Genomic DNA, 19,303 nt, shown 5'->3' on the forward strand with positions numbered 1-19,303 from the left:
GAATGTTATGTCGCAAGAAACTGGTCTTTCTTGGCTACATGAGACATTTTGTGTAAGACGTTTTTTCTTTAAAACCTAGGAGGTTAAATTCGTCACTTGTTAAAAATGATGAATTCATGCTACTTTTAAGAAAGTAAAGAGCTTATAACTTACAAAAGAAATTGTTTGATTCAAGTTGATTACTTCTGGAAAGTAATCGACAAAGGACTTACATAAGAGTGTTTAAGTCACAACTCAATACAAGGCTTAGAGCCATGAAAATCCGAAATAAAAGGCTTGATTAGTGACAAAGGGTTTTGCACTAATAAAGAGATATTTCATAGCAAGATTAGTTGCAAAGGGTTTTGCACTAATTGAAATGCTTAAGTCTATTTGGATCTTCTTAGGGATTGTGTTTCATTATGAGGTTATGAAATACATAGCGAGTGAATCTAAAACCCACTTCTTCAATAGAAGGAATGTATTCAATACATGTCTTGAGTTTAGTAGATTCTTGCAATCCTAAGATAATGTGAAACTTAAGAGAGAGTCTTAAGTAGGACATCAATGAGTTAGAATCAACATTTTGATCATGTGATAAAACATTTCTCGATAAGTCGAGAAGTTGTGTTTATACATGGAGTTTAGTGGGAGTTACGGAATTTTTAATTAGTCCGATATGTGGATGACATATTGATCATTGAGAATGATTTAAGACTCTTCGAGTATTATAATACATCTTGAATATCCGGATTTATGAAGATAAATCCACATGATATTAGCGTCAGTAAGAAGTCTTATGTTGATAAGATTCATGACTAGTTCAATTATATTGAACATATTTGATTGATTTCATTTGCTTCCGCTGCCGAATCAATTAAAAAGAAATGATGTATAACACTTCATATGCTTTGAGTATGATGAATTGTTTTCAAAATCGAATTTAAGTAATCTTTACCAAGTAAGCCATAAAGATTACCCTTAAGTGCTTGTAGAAGCATTAAGGCTATGATGCAAAGTGTTTATGATGCAATTTTGTGTAAAGGTGTTACACAAGTGACAATTGACAATTGAGATTGCGCATGGTTCTCGACAAAACCATAATCAAAACACATTAGGATGGTTAAGATACCATTGTGGCAATGTTAATTAAGAAGTAGATTTTCTAGAATCGTTCTAGGCAATAAAGAACAATGAGAGATATTTATAACGGAAATTAAGTACACTTGCGATCATGAGATGTGCAAGAAGGATGAGTCCCACACACTGTGAAAACAGTGGGAGCTATTCTTAGGCTAGAGGACCTATGTCTTGATTGGATCTTGACACGTACTCAGAAAGTTTTGTAATGCAAATGTATACATTACAAAGGAAAACGAGTATGTAGTAAGGTTGAGTAAGGTACAAGAAGTTGATAAAACCTACTAACCAAAGCCTTCTCATAGGCTTAACATGATGACTCATGTCATTTCAATTAAATTGAGATTAATAACTACATAAAAGATCAAATTAGATTATAGAATATGAAGTAGTAATCAAGCATTGACTATTCATATGTGATAATCGCATTTGTCGTTTGAGTTTTACTCTAAAACTCTTCTTTTATACTTTGTTACATCCAAACGGGTTGTAGAGACAACATTGAACCCCGTTAAAGTGAACACGGATTAGCATTGTATTCGCCCATAGTCACTTGTATGAGGTGACGTCTCGAAGTGACTAGAGTGTGATGCGATTGATGGCAAGTTCAAGTGCCATAGAGTCATGTGAGATGACTAGTCGATCACATAGGCAGACTGTTAGGAACACTTTGTCGGGCAGTGACCGCTTATAGAGTTCTGGCAAATTTATAAAGCCTGGTCGTGGCGAGAGCTACTATAGTATTCTAATGAGTCGATTCTTTTGACTAAAGACTATTCACCTAAGATGGCACAGTTTCAGATTAAATTTGATTTGTGTTACTACGACCTTCGTAAATGGGGTCAAATGGGCATATTTTGGGTTATGATGGCTGTGGCTAGTCGAAGGGAATGAGTGCGATAGGAATTGTCCATCCCCTTGTCAGGGTTAAAACAATATCTCAGGGCCACTCGAGGAGTAATGAACTGGAAATGCGTGGCCACGCTCGGAAGGTATCCATGGTGGATAAATTCCGGTCAATCAGTTATTCTCCAGATCGAGGAAACCACTCTCGATATGATCACTTGCAAGTACGACCCGAAAGACACCTTGCATTGAGTGGGAGATAGTAATAGGACAAGAGAATTGGTGACGCACACTTGTCGAGGACAAGTGGGAGATTGTTGGGAAATGTGTCCTCAACAATAGTACGATCATATGATTTAAATATCATTATTAAATCTCATTTCAAGAATACGGAAGGGATGATACATTACATATATAGTCAACTGGTCCACACATATCGGTAATGATTGGCTGGCTAGAGTTTGACATTATTGTCGTGCGACGGTGGTGATCAATTGATCCCTTGAGGTCACACCTAAAGGACGATTCCCTTAATTGAAAAGGTTAATTAGTTGTATACCGTCTGATTAATTAATTCCTTAAAATTGAACGATTCGATTTGTGAGAGAGAATATTGATATCTTATTGTAATGGGATTAAAAAAGATTTATTTTAGTAATAAAATGCTTTGTTGCTAAAATTGTTTATTGTTTGAGAAACAATAAAGATAAGAATGAATGGTTAATTATAATTACAAGAAGTTGTGAATTATAACTATATGACCCATTTTATTTATGTGATCAAGTATCACTTGTCAATTTGTTGTATGTAATTTAATTAATTCATGAAATGATATTTATGTGATAAATATGCATTAAATTAATTAATAACATGTATCATATAACATGTGACATATTGTGTGACAAATGACAAATTGACAAAAATAAAATGGTAGTCCATTTTAAGTAAATGGACCGAAAATGAAGGTGTGTTAGTGGGTTTTGGTTGTTTTATTTTATTTGATAAAATAAACATAATGATGTCTACCTACAACTAGTCTTACACATCTTACACACCTACTATTTTTGATAAGAGAAAAAGAAAAGCAATGATGCTCCTTGAGCATGAGTTGGGCGGCCACACTACTCTTAATTGAGTAGTGTTGGTTCTTTTCTATTATTCTTACACTACCATTCAATTAACATGCAAAATGTTCATGAATATTCTCTCTTCTCTCTCCTTAATATTCATAAAAAAGATGAGTATTTTGATTCAAATTGTTCATATAAATTACTAAGATTACTAGAAGTAGTATATGAGTATTAGTAATAGATTTTAAGGTAAACTACATTACAAACATCTAGTACATGTTTATTTGTGGGATTAAGGGATTGTCTTGGGTGCTACTAATTGGAGAATCTCTACTTTGGGATTTTTGTATGTTCATCCATTATTGGAAAGCTCAAGAACTAACAAGAAGGAGATCTTGTTGGTGCCCAATATGACCGAAATTATTATGGTGAGAAAATGTTTTCTTATCTTCTTTTATTAAAGTTTGCATGCATAAAATCCACCTTTAATTTTATGACAAATTAATTTTGACATATATGAGTATGTTAGTATGTATATGAATCTACATTTCCTTCAGTAATAACTATTTAATATTATAGATTGAAGGGGCAAAAAGGGAATATAAATTAGAATTAGGTACCTGAAATCCCAAATGCTACTTTAGGTAGCATTTCATTTCAGGTAGCTTTTTTGGACAAATAAGCTACTTGCCAAACACTTGCAAAATTATAAGCTACCTGAAATTTTGGTCAAATAAGCTACTTTGACCAAATAAGGTACCTGAAATGCTCTGCCAAACAGAGCCTTAAGCATTTAATAACCTTCCAAATTTAGTATTAATTTAGAAGTTAGGGAATAAATTATATACGGTTCAATGAAATTAATGCATGTATGTTTTGGTAAATTTCTACCAATTTAGGGTTAAAGTGACCGCTCTATTTGGCCTCGTATCGGGGGGTTAAATTATATGTGATTTGTGACGGAATATGTATGTAATTAAGACGGAGTAACGATGTAAGCAAAGTAAAGGACGAAATAAGAAAATAATGACACAAGAGATTTTGGTGATGCGGAAAACCCGATGTGGGAAACAACCGCGGGGGGAGTCGGAATCCCGCCAATAGTCCACTATATGATAATTGGAGTACAAGTGCATTATATAGTATATTGCGGATCTAATGTCAGATGATCAGATCAGTGTATAAACGGGTCAGACGATACGCCGAATGGACTTCAATGGCTATTATGATGTTGAAAGTGGGATTGATGGTGTACATTCTGTGGGTAATACGTGGATTTGTAGTTGAGATGACAAGGTAATGATGATACTTGGTTGTTTGTTATTGGTTTCACAATGCAGCAGCTTGCTTACTAGCTCTTCCAGGTTGTGTGAGTTTATGGCTAGGTCAATGATGACGGCGCGGGTTTGATTATATTTCTCTGGTTGTACGTCATCTTTTGGGTGGAGACTTGGTATTATTTGTCGTAGGGTCAATGAGGGATCCCTTCTATTCCCCGTCTTCCTTGTATTTATAGTGAATAAATACTAGTGGGTTTAATAGGGTTCCCCACTCAATTATCTTGTTCCTCAAGATAGAGTTTGGTAACAACTTGGACTTTCCTTATTCAGAATATGGCAATAGTTAGGATTTCCTTGCTTTACCCGAGATCTTAATAGTATCTTAGTCCAAGCCGAATTCTTCTTCATCTGATGTCCTTCCTCGAATTACTCTGCTTCCAGACCTGCCTCCCTGGCTCGGTCCATGGGCCCGACTCCCCATATATGTAATAGGTCCATTGCTCATTAATTACCCACTTATCTCGTGCCACGTAGGCCAGGCAAAATACGGTAATTTTGGCCCTAACAGTTGCCCCCAATTTCGCTTCTCAGCTTTGTTGAGGAGGGAAATTGATTCTTCAAGCTCTGCCTACTGTCGCTATTCTGCTACCGATAAACCGTTGCTATCCTTCTGAATTATGCTGCTATTCTGCTGGAAGGAGGTGCAACCAACCTACTATGACGGACCACTGGAACAGACTGCTGAAGCTCTGATTGAGAAGTCTGCTGGAATTCTGTTGGAGCAAGCTGCTGGCTGCTTGCCGGATCTAACTCTTGCTAGATATACTTGAGATAATTCTGCATCCCTACTCTGTACCCAGAATTCTGGTAAATCGTACTCCGTTGTCCTTGCAGACTGATTTCTGGCTCTCCTTGGTTCTGCTGATCGGGAAGTAGATGTAAACTTATTTTTTTACTGATGTACACTCGTGGACTCTTGCTAACAGACTTTTCATCAAGCGGATTTCTGTTGGAGGATGCTCAGAACAACTGGTGGACTCTAGGATCCTGATCGCTGACGTTGGGGTCCTGATGGCTATTGCGGGAATCGGGGCCGGGTTCGGAGTCTGGCGAGATGGCTTTGGGAACCGTGACGACGGCCCCGATCTTGGGAGCCTGATGGCTAAATTTGGGAACCAGGGCGGTATTTGGGGACCGGGTGGTGGAGATCTTTGGGATTCGACGATCGCTCTGGGAATCGACGATCGCTCGGGAACCGGAAAGATGATCTTTGGGAGCCGACGACCGAGTCCTGAAAGCGGATGGTGACACTAGGGACCAGAAAGCTGATGCTGGGAGCCAGGTGGCTGAATCTTGGGAAGCACTTCCCACCTGTCCTTACCGTTCTGTTATCTGGTCACCAAGGGTGAATCTGGTGGTTGGAGCATTCGGCATAAGTTTGCTATACACTTGTTATGTAGGTGATACCTACAAAATGTTAGTAGCAATGGATGTGCATGGATGGACTCTCTAATGTATGATGCAGACTATATGATGATTAGACATGCTGTAGACTATCATATGTCGTGAATGCAATGTTAACCATGACTATATGCTCTGTCTCCGTCATTTCGTTTGTCTTTGTCTGGAGCTTAGTTCCCACTTTTGATTTTCCGGAGGGTGACTGGTTCGGTGCCATGACCCTTGTCTCAGTGGCGAGATGTTTGATAAAATATTTTACCCATGACCTAAAATATCTTATCAATAGGATAGTTGATTAGAGCGTACCCCCCATTGATTGTTTCTGACTAACAAGGAATGTTGCGTTCCTTGTGGTTCCAGACGTTTGAAATCGGTGCGTGCACTCTTTAATCTACGACATAGCTATGGGATTACTGAGTTAACGTTAAGGTATGGGTGGTCTTAGTATGCCGTACCCTGCGCGCTACCTCGGCGTATGCTCTCCATGTGGCTTGACTTAAGATAAACGTCTTCGTAGCCTCACATGGCAGGGGCTGGACCCTCAAAGTGTCCCTTATCTGACAAGCAACCAACATCAGTGTCAAAGCCTTTCTCCCTAGAAGCGTGAAAGATAACCAAATAGTACAAATACCTGGTGCTATCTCATGGTGTTCCAGAGCAACATCTGGATCCAGGAAGCCACAGCGCGTACCACTTGGGTTTTTAGAAAATATTTTGTTTTAAATAAAGAGGAATACATAAAAAGAACACAAAAACAATTTTTGAAACTAAAAAAGGACTCGATAAGACAAAAGATATTAGTAAAAAGGTTTTTTCTTCATGGACTGTTGAAAGGTACTCTGTACACTAAGGTTTTGGCACTTTGTCAGACAAAGTACGGTCGGGGATTATACAAGATTTGACCTTGCATGGCCATCAATCTGTACACCCTATTACCTGGCGCTTTCAGCCTATCATTGTCCTTTCTGATTGTAAGCAAATTTTTCAGCCTTGTGATTTTTGGTATTTTCAAATACCCTTCATTGCACTAGGTCCTCTACTGCGAGAGTCCTGATTGCTTCTGATTGCTTGTACGATGTCATGCGTATGTGAGCACTTTTCCTTAGTTCATCTTTTGTGGTACTTTATTTTTGCACTTTTCAAGTTTTGAACATTGGGTTGGTTGTTTGACCAAGACTGCTCGATAGACTGTTGGCTTCTGGAGGTCGCGTGAGGGATGTAGTCTTTGCCCCCTACATGACTTTCACGGCTTTGCTGTGGATGGCATGCAAAATAGTATGAGGCCCATACTTTCTTTTTACTTTCTTGCTGAGACTAATGTCATTTATTCTTGTAACTTGTTATTTCATGTTCTGGTGTCCAGGGAACCAGGCTGGTGGCAGCATATGTTGTGATTTTTCACTTTGGGAAGCTGATGCAAAGATGTGTTCTGCAGCATTCTGGCTGCTGCTTGCCTCCCATATATTCAGGGTGCTAGAAGCTTTTATGTATCAGCGGTACGTTGATTGAATTGCCCCTATGCCATTGATTCATGTCCCGCAAGCTGCTGGCGGAGCTACCTGTCCTGTTGGCCCGACCTGTGCGCAGGGATGCTGTTTCTGCAGCCGAAAATTTGTTGCAGGGAGCGCTCTGCATTCTGCGTTCTGCGTCCTGTGTCCTGCGTTCTGCATCCTGCATTCTGGATACTGCGTCCTACATCCTGCGTCCTGCGTTCTGCGTCACATGCTGCAGGAGGAGCGATTTGATATGGGGAAGGAGTGGCAGGTTTTGGAGCCTGAGTAACCACTCATGTTGGTAGGGAGATCTCCTGCAAGAAATTATTCTAATAGGGCCAGCAGATGGCATAGCCAACGACCTTCCAATGCTCAAGACAATAGTTATTCGAAATATAACAGGGTAACAAGATTACAAAGTTACGAATTATTATAAGAGCGACATATGGACATGAATCTTCCTGTTCTTTGTTTACCGATGGTTTTAGCACATGAATGAAAAACATAAGTGATAAGAAACCTAGCTTGCATGCTACCCCCAAGTTGTAAGGACGTTTGCCTCCAGGTTCTGGGTTCTGGCCCCCGACTGGGGACCTGCCTGGTTTCAGATATTTTCAGGTGCCTGAAGCTCGGACTATCAGGTTCCCTGTTGGTCCCCTCGCGGGGACCTGGGTACCAGGCCTACTCTTGTCCCTCTTATTGGAAATTCTGCTAGTGTGTCATGTACAGCTATTATTTCTATTTCCTTTTTAGGTTCCTGATGTTTTCATCCACCTAGGTCTAGGGTGCTGGACTAGAGTCAGGTGCAAACTCTACCATGGTTGGTGACTTTAATGGTCATTCAAGTTCGAACTTCAAGTTGTGAGTACTTAGACGTATGGTGCAATTGGTCATTGGTCATTCATCCTAATAGCTCTAGTTTTCTCATATAGGCTTTCAGGTGGTAGTAAATTACCACATGGATATAAAGAGACTAAAATAAGAAAACAATTTACATAAAGCTATAACAGGCGCAAGAAACAATTTTTCAAGTGATGTGTACCTGGTCTCTGCAGGATGCAGAGACTTATTGAGATAATATTCTGGGTGTCAGTATGACGCTAACTGAAGCCTTGGTTACCGACATGTATGAGGACCAGGTGCTAGGACCATGCGCGGGGACTAGATACAGGGTCCAGGTGCGGGATCGTCATCGGGACTAGGTGCAAGATATCCGATCTGAGGACCGGGTACGGTATATCGATCTGAGGACCAGGTGTGGGATCCAGGTACTGCGACCAGGGCTCTTCTGGTTCCAGGCTGGACAATAGTGGTGGTACCAGGGTTCTTCTGGTTCTGGCTCGGACAGCAGGGGTAGTACTAGGGTTTCCCTGTCTCTGCTCCCTTTGGATGATGGCTCCGGTAAATGGGCTATGCAGAAGTCTGGCTCACTCTGGGTCCTGCCCTTCATCCTGGTTTCTTTGCTAGATTCTCGCCGCTGGGTTCTTGCGAAAGGGTTCTTTGCGATAACTAATCTTTTGGATGTTGTTAGTGTGTCGCTAACTGCTTTTTGCTTCACGTTTCCTGCCTCCTCAGGTTTCGCCTTTGCTTCCTCCTGCATCCTGCTTCCGACTTCCTGCTCCCTGGAATTCCGTTTCAGGTTCCTTCTGCTTCCTGCATTTCCGTTGCTGGTTCCTCCTGCTTCCTGGATTTCCGTTTCTGGTTCCTTCTACTTCCTGCATTTCCGATGCTGGTTCCTCCTGCTTCCTGAATTTCCGTTGCTGGTTCCTCCTGGAAGTTAAGAGAAGATAGACGGTCGAGACTTCTTTATTCTACTAGATCTCAGCGTGTTGGAGACCTGGTTCTGGGTGCTGATAAGGTCAGCTCCCCGAAAATGATGCTTATTGGGTCAACCACCCGAAAATGCTGATGGCCGGGTCAAATGCCGGAAAATGCTGCTGACAAGGTCAGCTACCCGAAAATACTGCTGGTGAGGTCAGCTCCCTAAACCGGTGAGGTCTTTGATGTTCTGAGCTGAATTAGTTCCTGCAAGAGAAGGTCAAACATAGCAAGGTAGAAAAGCTGGTGTAGCTGCTGCCGAGGAGAGAATCATGTTAGGAGGACCTCTCCTCTAGCCTGTTTGTACTCTCGTTTATGAGTGCCTGGCGACTTGGCCCTTTTGTATTTTGCTTTGTTTCGGGATTTTTCCCTGAGATGTAGACTGGCGAACTGCGTGTTGATTGCCGTTGTTGGTTCTTATATTCCGATTGCTTTTTTGCAAGCTTTGATAGTTCTTGCAGGACGCTCATTCTGGTTTGCCACTTGCTAGATTTGATCTGCTTCCCATGTTGATTGAGTTTATTATATCCACCAGGATTTTTCTTACGGTGTAGTTTCTATGTACGATGTTATGATAAGAGCATCATGGCGGTGTTTCTGAGTTTTAGGCGATCTCCTTTTGTTTCTGGGGCATGCCTTTTTCGCCTTTGAGTATTTTCGGCTGTAAAGTTTTGATCCACATGTTATCACGTAAATTATTCTAGCACAAATAGAGGTGTAAACGGTGGAACCTGACTCGTGGAGCATACTTTACTGGACTTGCCCCCACTTGATAACAGGTGGTGGCTCCTCCAGGCTTTCTGGTCCTGCAAGAGGGTTAGAGACATGCAAAATAGTACCAAATATGTTACCATCTAACGACACCCCTGCAGAGGTCTGCCCCCAGGGTCACTGGTTCGTGGAGTTGTAGTGATATTGGTTCAGTTTGTCATTCTAGTTTCTGCTGGCTGAAAGTTCCTGCAACATGGAGGAATTTAGCTCCAACAGAACAAAACTACGAGATACGGTGTTACCTGACGCTGCCTCCATTCTGGTCATTAAGAGAAGGCAGCAGGATGCTAGGCATCCAGGGTATAGCCCGAAGTCTCTGTTTACTGCGTGCCTCAGATAGTCTCTCTGCAATTTGCTTTTGGACAACCATGGTCAGGTTGTGAATTTCCATCTGGAGCACCAACACGACGTCTAGGGATCTCTGGTCCAGAGATTCTGGAGGTCTTGATCTGCTCCAGCCTGGTACCTTCAAGTCTGTACCCTTGTACTGAACATTCCTGCTGGTCCATCTTCTACTGGTACACTTGTTGCTGGTACGCTGCTGGCGATTTCTGGTTCACTAACCATTCATGCTCTGGTAGCTAGAGGTTGGAGGGACTCTGGCGTCCAGATCTGCTATAGGACTCTAGAGGAACTGGGGAGCGATTCACTTTGCCCGAGAATCGGGGTGAATTGCGGGACCAGATTTCTTTGGAGGACCTGTGAAACTCCATGGACCAGATCTCTTTGGAGGATTACTGGGAACAACGGGGACCAGATCTTCGGCCGGGGGGAGCGGATATACGGCCGGAGATAGCAAATCTCTTCGCTGGATTCCGGAGGGATTAGGGAACAGTTCTTTGTCGGACTCGAGCTTCGAAGGAATTTCGGGGACCAGATCTGCTGCCGGACTCTAGGACCAGACCTGCTGTCGGACTTACGGAGGAACCGGGAACGGATCGCTGCTTAGAACTCGGGGCCAGATCTGTTGCGGACTTGGAGGAACCGGGGACCGGTCTGCTGCCGGACTATGGAGCCAGATCTGCTGCCGGACTCTGGGACCAGATTTGTTGTCGGACTTCTTGAGGAACTTCGGGGACCAGGTCTTCTGCTGACTTCTGGCGGAAGATCCCAGGAAGCAGATCTGTCGCTGGCTACTGGGGAGGATCCCAGGAAGCAGATCCGCCGCTGGCTTCTGGATAACCTCCGGGGAGCAGATATACTGCTGACTCCATGAATAGTGACGAGATCTTGCTCGCTAGGAGACATGGCATCGAATACTGACTTTATGACAACTTGACTATAGAGATCGATCACCATGCCCCACGGTGGGCGCCAAACTGTTTTGGTAAATTTCTACCAATTTAGGGTTAAAGTGACCGCTCTATTTGGCCTCGTATCGGGGGGTTAAATTATATGTGATTTGTGACGGAATATGTATGTAATTAAGACGATAACTTGATGTAAGCAAAGTAAAGGACGAAATAAGAAAATAATGACACAAGAGATTTTGGTGACGCGGAAAACCCGATGTGGGAAACAACCGCGGGGGGAGTCGGAATCCCGCCAATAGTCCACTATATGATAATTGGAGTACAAGTGCATTATATAGTATATTGCGGATCTAATGTCAGATGATCAGATCAGTGTATAAACGGGTCAGACGATACGCCGAATGGACTTCAATGGCTATTATGATGTTGAAAGTGGGATTGATGGTGGACATTCTGTGGGTAATACGTGGGTTTGTAGTTGAGATGACAAGGTAATGATGATACTTGGTTGTTTGTTATTGGTTTCACAATGCAGCAGCTTGCTTACTAGCTCTTCCAGGTTGTGTGAGTTTATGGCTAGGTCAATGATAACGGCGCGGGTTTGATTATATTTCTCTGGTTGTACGTCGTCTTTTGGGTGGAGACTTGGTATTATTTGTCGTAGGGTCAATGAGGGATCCCTTCTATTCCCCGTCTTCCTTGTATTTATAGTGAATAAATACTAGTGGGTTTAATAGGGTTCCCCACTCAATTATCTTGTTCCTCAAGATAGAGTTTGGTAACAACTTGGACTTTCCTTATTCAGAATATGGCAATAGTTAGGATTTCCTTGCTTTACCCGAGATCTTAATAGTATCTTAGTCCAAGCCGAATTCTTCTTCATCTGATGTCCTTCCTCGAATTACTCTGCTTCCAGACCTGCCTCCCTGGCTCGGTCCATGGGCCCGACTCCCCATTTATGTAATAGGTCCATTGCTCATTAATTACCCACTTATCTCGTGCCACGTAGCCCATGCAAAATACGGTAATTTTGGCCCTAACAATGTATTAAGTAATTATTTCCATTTTTAGCTGTCTAAATACACCCCATTGAGTTGTATTTATCATTATCCATAATAAAATTGTAGGTTACCTAATTAATTATCTCTTCATTAAATCTTTTACGAGCTTCAACATAATCAACGCATGCACGTCTACTGATATTCCCTACGTGAAACATATATTGATATTCCTCAACATGAAATATGTATTAATATTCCTCAAATTGCACTAGGACTACAAGTCTACAATTCAATGAGTTCAAGATGAATCACTGCATGCATGAGCTCATCAATAGAGTTATTGATAAAATTGACTTAAAAATGACCTATAATTACCACTTTGCGGAGAGATCTAAAGCCAACTCTACATATTTCTAAGTCTGATTTGGACACCATGTTAGAGTATGCCGTCAATAAACCGAAAAAACTAATCTAGTTGATTATATGATAGCATGATAAGACAAATAAAATGTAGGTTAGCATAAATTAATCGCTATAAGCTTATGACGTTAGTAGTATTAAGCATATCAATTCAAATCAAGCTAATGATGGCACAAATCAAGGAAAATGATACGGTTCACATTACGTAATATTTAGCATATCAATTAGTGATCATCTCCTCCTACAATCAAGGAGTTTGTCTTATATTTTCTATATTAGATCCATATTCACACCTTATGTAAATTATATAAATAGTGTAATCATATGATGAAAATATATACAATTGAAACCAATATCATATAACTCTTATATGATATCACGATCCAAAAACGATCCTAACCTACATCGTCCTCCTTGTTCTTCACGCATCACCCATGGCAGCCACCTCCAACACCCTCATTCCGAACGTCGATGAACCCAACAAACCACTACTCTCCATCTCGTTCCCTGTAATACTACGATTTTCTATGTCTATGGGTACTCTATCGAGCGGGACTTACTCTGTCGAGTAAGTAGCTTTTGACGCAAAACAGTAGTCTGCCTGTAGGGTACTCGATCGAGTAAGTTGGGGACTCGATCGAGTAAGTCACTTACTCGATCGAGTAAGTGTGTTTTACGGGCTGAGTTTGACGGGTTTTGTTAATAATGCGAGATTAATATAAAAGGGTTCGTCACTATTTCTTAAACACCTTTTCAACATCCTAAACTTTTTAAGAGACGATTAGAGGTTACGTACTTTGCTTCTCTCGCATTATTGGCAAATCCCAAAGCCAAGTTCGTCGGATCATCTTGTTCTTTACGCCGTTGTGATCGTTGTGTCGAAGGCAAGTTCCTTGTATAATTTATGTAGTGTTTCACTGAGTTTCTTTAAAAGCCTAATTGGGTATTGTTGGGGGTTTTAGGTGAATTGTATGGTTGTGGTGGTAATTGTATGTATACGTGTTATAGGAGGAGGATTCGTAGAGAAGAGGTTCTGATTAGCTGCTAGATTGTCTGTGGTGATTGCTATTTCAGGTAGGGTTTCCCTACTCAGTATTGGTTATATAGTATTGTTGGTAAATGTTGTTGTTGTTGATTAATTATCGTATTGGAATCGGTTTGGTAATTGCTGTTTGAGTAAGGTGACTATCATATAACTGTCTGTGATCTTCGGGGTGCGTTCCTGGCTGAGTGGAGTCACTTGCGGGAGTGGCTTCACACCCTTGATTCGCCCTCTATGGAACCTGCCACAGAAGGGATGTGCACATTAAGGAACATGGGTTTATCGATCGGATGAGATGAGCGGGGCTTAGGTGGGAACGGCTGCGGTCCCCCCACTGGCGGTGTGGAATACCTGATTGCGATGGGTATTCTGGCAGGACTACACACTTTAGTGTGTAGTCAGGTGTGTGGTGATGTGACGGAGTTTGGAGGTTGGGTGATTGTAATATCGTTTTGTTATAGCTGTGTATTTTATATAATCAATACTGACCCCGTTTAATGTTTTAAAAACTGTGGTGATCCATTCGGGGATGGTGAGCAGTTATTGAGCAGGTATGAGATGATGCACATGGGTTAGCTGGGATGAGTCATCACGTTGCTGTTTTAGAAGTCTTCCGCTGTGTTGAACACTTTTAGTTGTTTAGTAGTTTGACAGTTTTGAGAACCTTTGTATTTCTTTTATCAGTTTCGGATTTTGGTTCTATCACTTGAAACCTTTCTATTAAAGTACGTTTCCTTATTGTCCATTTGAGTATCATTGCCTCGGGTAACCGAGATGGTAACATTCTCATGTCTTAAGTGGTCCTGGTAAGGCACTTAGAGTATGGGGGTCTTACAAAGTGGTATCAGAGCGACGATCTTGAAACCTGTAACTAATGAACCTAATGAACTTAGGGAGTCAAAATAAAATGAACCCGGGTAGGAGTTATTAGGAGCTATTGCAAAGACTTGGGAGACGTCCTAAAGTCGCGAACTCGCTCTACAACTTTGAACCGGTCACTATGGGGTGTGTCGGGATCGCTATGTGTTTACTTTGTGTGTTGTGTATCTATATAGTAAGGTGTTGTATGAATTGGTGGATGCATGCATGTGGAGGATAGGAGATGTGTGGTGAAGCAGGATGATGATATGAGTATGTATATGTCGTTGATTGAATACATTAATCGCATGATAGTTGATTTATAACGGTGTATTGGAAATATGAAAAGGAAGTTATCGCTGTTTGTATATATATAGATATCGTATATATGTTTGTCGTTTTGCATAAAAGTATAGATGGATGGAAGATTTGAGATACGCATGAGGGTAGTTTACGAGTCAGCATGACTCGATCGAGTGGAGGGCACTCGATCGAGCAGGTGAGAGGCTCGATCGAGCGGGTTTGACTCGATCGAGTAGAGAGTTTTTCGTTTCTGGGCAGTAGCCTGTTTTTGGTGCACTCGATTGAGCAGGTTGGACACTCGATCAAGTGGGGTCAACTCGATCGAGTAAGTATATGGTTCGATCGATTTTCGTTTTAGGATACTTTCTGGTCAGGTTCTGGAGTCGAGGCACTCGATCGAGTAAGTGGGCAACTCAATCGAGTGGCCTCAACTCGATCGAGGGGGTTGTGGTACTCGATCGAGTGGGTTTTGTACAGGTCATTTTCGTGTTTTGAGATATGGGGTGTGTGTTCATGTTTACCTTTTTTTATATAGTTCCAAGATGCCGCCAAAAAGAAACGCGTTGTATGCTAGGGCCGAAAACATGAGTGTGGATGAGATTGTTAAGATGTTGGAGCACCAAGATGCTCTTACAGAGGCTTTAAAGAAATCCGGGAAGGATAAGGAGGCGGGGGAAGATCATGCCAAAATAAGTATGTTGGAATATGTGTCCTCGGCAATAATGCGATCACATGTTTAAATCTCATATTAAGAATGCTAAAGGGAAAGTAATTTTTTTTATTGTCAACTGATCCACATTAATCGGTAATGATTGGCTGACTAGAGTTTGACATTACTGTCGTATGACGGTGGTGATCAGTTGATCCCTTAAGGTCATAACTCTAGGGAAACATTCTTAATTGATTAATTAATTAATTGTATGCTGATACAAGTTAATTAATTCCTTAAAATTGACAAATGATTTTGTGAGTAAAATTACGTATCTTATTGTAATTCGATTAAATAAGATTCGGTCTAAGTAATTTAAATTGTTTTATTACTTAGGTTTATTTATTGTTTAAGAAACAATTAAAATAAGAATGAATGGTTTATTATAACTACAAGTAGTTGTGATTTATAATTCTATGACCCATTTTAAGTAATTGTAATTGTGAATTACTAGTTAATTTTTGTTTGTGATTTATTTTGTTTATATAATGATTTTTAATAAGTTAAAAATGCATTATTAAAACAACATGTCTAGTAACATGTCCAATATGTCACACTACACAAAATTGAAAATTGACAAGCTTAAAATGGACCATATTAAGTCCATTGTGCCGTGTAAATGGGAGGATAAGGAGATAATTGTGCTTTGTTCTTTTAATTAGTGGTAGGCATAATGATGGCCTACTAATCATAGGCTTGCATGCCTAGTCTCTTGAGAAGAGAAAATAGAAAAAGCATTGCGCACTCTTCCCCTATCCTACCCGGCCACCCATAGAGATTAAGGGGAGTTTTTCTCTTCTTATTCTATCATTCGTTCATATATAAAAATAATCACATGGATTATATTCATTCTCTCTAGTTGTTGTGGAAAACTTAAGAAGAAAACTCTCAAAATCTCAAATATTATTATTACTAGAAGTAGTAACCAAATAATATTAAGTCATTTTTATAGGATTCTTATACTAATTCTAGTACAAAATTAGTATAGGATTTAAGAGTGATTTCCTTGGTACAAATCCTTGGGGAGTAGGTTCTACTGTTGAATCTAAGGGTTTTGTTGGAGCACTTGGTTTTTCTTAAGAAGACTAATATGGTAGGAGACCGATTAGTATAAACCATTCGGCCCTCATTGTAAGTTGATCGAATTTTCTTTTAGCTTGTATTTTAATGTTATGCATGCATAAGATCTTATTAGTTTATGACTAAACTAAAATTATATAGTTATTAGAAGTGTCTAATAAGAGGTTAATCAATCTTACAAAGTATACATATAGCGAGGTTTAATCCAAAACAGTACATGGGCACGGGTGCGCCAATTCTGCTAGATAATTAGCATAGAGAAATAGAGAACATACTCAATTTGGTACATTGCCCAGAGGAGATTCAAGTGGAACAGGCTGCGTCCTACTTGAGGGAGGCAGCTGGGGAATGGTGGTATAAGGTTATGATGAGTGCTTTGGACTTGTATGTGAAACAGGGGTTAACTGCGATACCGTGGGATGAGTTCAAGAGGGCTATGAGGCGAGAGTTTGTGCCACAGCACATTCGTAGCAAGCTGAGAGAGGAGTTTGATGACTTTAAGATGACTTCTAATATGACAGTTGCTGAGTATTATCACAAGTTCAACGAGAAGTCGAGGTACGCAGAGGATATGGGTCTGAACTAGGAGAACTTGGCGTTGAGATTTGAGAAGGGGTTGACACCCAAGATTATGGAGAAGTTGCCGGTAGGAGTCCTTACTGATGTTAAAGAAGTGTATGAGCGTGCTGGGAGAGCTAAGAGGTTAGTCGAGATGACTAAGGAGAACAGAGAGAGGGCTTTTGAGAAGAGGAAGGCTGAGAGTGAGGGTGGTGGTCAGTCTAGTTACAAGAGGGGCGGCCATAACCAGGTGAGAGGTTATTCTTCAGGCTCGGGATTTAGTGATGGAGCTTTTTACGGGCGTGGCCGTGGTGGTGGTAGTAGCAGTTGGGGGTTAGATTGCTTTAACTGTGGCGGTATGGGCCACAATAGGCATGAGTGTACCAGTGCTGTGAGTGGGGGTTTCCAGAGACCGTCACAGGGGAGTTTCTCTCAGGGTCCATCTCAGAGTTATGCTAGTAACAGGCCGGCTGGGTCGTGGAGTAACCGGGGCGGTCAGAGTAACAACAATGGTGGGGCTAACCGCAATGACGGTAATTCATATCAGAGACCGGTAATGAACAACAACAACCAGGGGTCGGCTGCTAAGCCGTCTACTTCAGCTAGTACTGTCCAGGGAGGTGGGCAGAAGACCAGTGGTAAGCTGTTCATGATGGAGAAGAGAGCAGCTGAGGATGATGCTCACGTTATCACGGGTACTTTTCTTGTTAATGGAGTCTTTACCTTTGTTTTATTTGATTTGGGAGCGTCACAGTCGTTTGTATCATCGAGTCATGCTAAGCTTTTGGGTTTGGGAGAGTTTGAGTCTGTAAAAGAAGAAGTTTTTATACCGTCGGATGAGTCTGTATCTTGTGGGCAGTTGTATAGGGGTATATCTATGATAGTTGGGCAGGCTGACTTACCAGTGGACTTGTTAGAGTTTTCTTTGGAGGGTTTTGAGATGATAGTTGGTATGGACTGGTTGGGTAAGTATAAGGCTAAGATAGACTGTCATCAAAAGAGGGTTTCTTTTAGAGGTCCTAAAGGAGTTAGTGTGTCTTATCATGGGTTTGTTGTCAAACCCAAAGTTAAGTTGATTGCAGCAGTGACCTTGAAGTCTTATCTGAGAAAGGGATGTCCATTGATCTTATGCCATGTGAGAGACCATAGTATGGAGAGTCCGAAAGTTGAGCAGATACCAGTGGTGGGGGAGTTCCCAGATGTTTTCCCAGATGAGATATCGGGTTTGCCACCGAAGAGAGAGATAGATTTCAGTGTTGAGCTGAAACCGGGGACGGGGACAATCTCTAAGGCACCGTACCGTATGGATCCTAAGGAGTTGGAGGAGCTGAAGAAACAGCTGGATGATTTGATTGAGAAGGGATACATTAGACCTAGTGTATCACCGTGGGGAGCACCAGTCTTGTTTGTGAAAAAGAAAGATGGGAGTTTGAGGTTATGCATCGATTATAGAGAGCTGAACAGGGTTACGGTAAAGAACAAGTATCCTTTGCCGAGGATAGATGATTTGTTTGATCAGTTGAATGGTGTAGCGGTCTTTTCTAAAATCGATTTGAGGTCAGGTTATCATCAGGTAAAGATTCGGGATGAGGACATACCGAAGACAGCTTTTACATCGAGGTATGGTCACTATGAGTATGTTGTGATGCCGTTTGGGCTTTCTAATGCACCTGCAGTGTTTATGGATTTGATGAACCGGGTCTTCAGTCAGTTTTTGGATCGGTTTGTGGTGGTCTTTATCGATGGTATCTTAGTCTTTTATAAGAATAAGTAGGAGCATGAGGAGCATTTGAGGATAGTATTGCAGACTTTGCGAGATAATCAGCTATATGCAAAGCTGTCTAAGTGTGAGTTCTTGTTAGAGGAGGTTTGTGGACATGGCCACCTACAGGCCGAGCCGATCCGTCGGACGTATAGCGGTCTCTTGAAAGCCACGCTCGGTGGCGTAAAAATGCTTTCGACCGGATCGCTTTAGATCGATCGGTTTCTTCTCGGCAAAGGCCGCAAAATGGTGTAGAGATGTTCGGAGTCGCCACCAAGCAGTTATGAGATGCGTGGAACCCGTTCGAAATCCACTTTATACCTAGGTCAACCAAGGCAAAAAGCGGTGTTTGACATAGGTACTAAAGATAAGGACTCGTCCCCCTTTTAGCATTTTATGCCTAAAATGACTCTCGTACGCCCTGGATAAGGCCATCCACTATCCAAAGGTTCTGAGTAA

The sequence above is a fragment of the Silene latifolia genome, unplaced genomic scaffold, assembly GCF_048544455.1.
Source record: "Silene latifolia isolate original U9 population unplaced genomic scaffold, ASM4854445v1 scaffold_20.1, whole genome shotgun sequence".
Taxonomy (NCBI): domain Eukaryota; kingdom Viridiplantae; phylum Streptophyta; class Magnoliopsida; order Caryophyllales; family Caryophyllaceae; genus Silene; species Silene latifolia.